General features: G+C 41.0%; 1 pseudogene; it reads right to left on the bottom strand.

The window, feature by feature from the left end:
* Window positions 1–1,980: 1,980 nt before the first annotated feature.
* Window positions 1,981–2,098, bottom strand: LOC126212560 (5S ribosomal RNA; annotated as a pseudogene).
* Window positions 2,099–2,638: the final 540 nt, after the last annotated feature.

Raw genomic sequence — 2,638 nt, 5'->3', positions numbered from 1 at the left:
TGTTTTTCCGTAAGTATTTCGACAATAAATAAATGATGTTTTGGAAACTTGTCAGTACCGTGGATGATGTTCAGTGCCGCCTTTTTTTGAGCCCTTCCACTTGTAAGCAACCGCCCGCAGAGTCTAGCGTAGCAGCACATTTCGTTGTACGCCATACCACAATACCAATTCCTGTCTCCTCACGTTACATCAAATCAGTTCAGTAGGAACGGGTGGCAAGAGCCAGGCATAAACCGCAGTCATAACTTAATGACTGTTGCGTCTGTATTAACCGATCTCGCATAAAAGAACTGGGAGTAAACGACCTTAACACCATACCGGTTATTCAAAAGAATCTTACTTTCCATTTTGGAGCAAACGTTAAGAGGGGCAAATACGTACGGCAGTGATCCTTATTAGAAAGTGCATCGCTTCACAAAATTACGCGGAATAAAAACACGAAAAGACTAGGATATGGTTCTGAATTCTGAGAATTTTCCACAAAGCTTCCACGCAAAGATGTCGGTCTGACCCTTGCTCGCGATGTATAGCATACTCCAAAGAGCTCAGAATAAAGCGTTATTATGATTGTTATTTCGTAGGCTATTTCATTTGTCATTTCAGCTTGAAACAGATGAAGAGAACGAACAGTTACTTATGTTAACTGAAATGGCGTGCTTGTTTTATTCATGAGGAACGGTTTGAAACTGAAAAAAGAACTGTAATTCTTTTTAACTGCTTAACAGTTTAGAAAGCTGAGATCAGAGTGTGAAAATGGCGCCAATGGCGCTCCATGAATGGGTAGGAGAGAGAGCCAGTAACAGGCGCAGACTGACGTAGAGTCGACAATTATTATACGATCAAGGAACAAATAAAACGTAGGAACTGTAAAACGACGTATTTATCTGTAATAGTGACGGAAGGTCCCGGAAGGCGAGAAAGGAAACCGTACGACGCTCCTGTTAATTGGGTTGTAAAACATGCTAACTAATGGTAATTGTACGTATTCAGATGCCTAAGGTGTTGATTTGACGCGTGCATAAGATATAAGAAAATTACAGTCCCTCAGGGTACTTGACTGTTCACACCTCACCAGAGAGCATAACATATAATTTTCTTTTCGTGACAAAAGGAGAAGAGGATGAATGGTCTGAATAAGGGGCTCGATGGTAAAGAGCTACAAAATGAAAGAAGTGAATTAACTTCTCATTCATTATTATTTATTTGAACACACGATAATAATACGTATCATAAGTTTCGTTTGGTAATGTTGAAAAACATTAAAAAGTTAATACGTGTAATTGACCGTTATAAAAATGTATGCCACTGTACCACATAAACTGTTGCCTTAAAAGTGTGTACTAAAAGATAACACGTAATACTTAGACCAGATTTTAGAATTACTTCGTTTCTGCAACGGCCTGTCCCTTTACCATTTATATTTGTCTAAATAGAATGACGAAAAAAATGGTTCAAATGGCTCTGAGCACTATGGGACTTAACTTCTAAGGTCATCAGTCCCCTAGAACTTAGAACAACTTAAACCTAACTAACCTAAGGACATCACAAACATCCATGCCTGAGGCAGGACTCGAACCTGCGACCGTAGCAGTCGCGCGGTTCCGGACTGAGCGCCTAGAACCGCTAGAATGACGACCAAATTCCACTAACATCGCAGTAAAGAAATGTAAATTGTCATAACACGTAGTCGGTTACAGAATATTTACTATAAAACGGGATATGAAGCGAATTTGTGTGCTTCCTACCGATCCTCATAAATAAACTAAACTAAACTCGGTCCGAACGGGCCACGAAGGCCCAACGGCACCGACCGGTCACCGTGTCATCCTCAGAGCACAGCTGTCACTGGATGCGGATATGGAGGGGCATGTGGTCAGCACACCGCTCTCCGTGCCTTACGTCAGTTTACGAGACCGGAGTCGTTACTTTTCAATCAAGTAGCTCCTCAGTTTGCCTCACAAGGGCTGAGTGCATCCCGCTTGCCAACAGCGCTCGGCAGACCGAATGGCCACCCATCCAAGTGCTAGCCCAGCCCGACAGCGCTTAACTTCAGTGATCTGACGGGAACCGGTGTTACCACTGCGGCGAGGCCGTTGGCCCACCTAAAGAAGACTCAGAAAATTGTATTGACTTCGTTATTCTATCGCCTTAAACTATTCATTTTTTCCACAATTCAACCTTCACATTTCGGTGAAGTTAGCAATCTAAAGAGTGATGACAGACAATTTCTTATTACCGAATGAAGTATATGTACAGTCGAGTTTTGGGCGAAGTAACGGAATGTGATAAGGTAAATGAAATAATCGTGTATGAAATATTTTTATTCAGTGTAAATACTTTTTGAACAGAAACGCCTACGCATTGTGACTGCCTAACCTATCGAAGTTTTCTTTGCAACTTCTTCCTCAGTTTCGAGTACTTTTCATATTCTGCATTTTCTGTTCTTGTCACTTTTACGTAAGAATCTCGATTTTCGTCGTTCCATTGAACAAAATTTGAATATTTATATGATGACGTACAAAAATTTATAGGCATAATAAGTCGAATTACGGGGTACTAACCGTGAAACGTCCCCTTTTATCAATTTTACTCGACTGTCCTTAAACTGACACACAATATTTTTTAGCGCAACGCAATC

Source organism: Schistocerca nitens, chromosome 1 (assembly GCF_023898315.1).
Source record: "Schistocerca nitens isolate TAMUIC-IGC-003100 chromosome 1, iqSchNite1.1, whole genome shotgun sequence".
Classification (NCBI taxonomy): domain Eukaryota; kingdom Metazoa; phylum Arthropoda; class Insecta; order Orthoptera; family Acrididae; genus Schistocerca; species Schistocerca nitens.
Note: the sequence above shows the minus strand (reverse complement) of the source record. Positions and strands in the feature narration are given on the sequence as shown.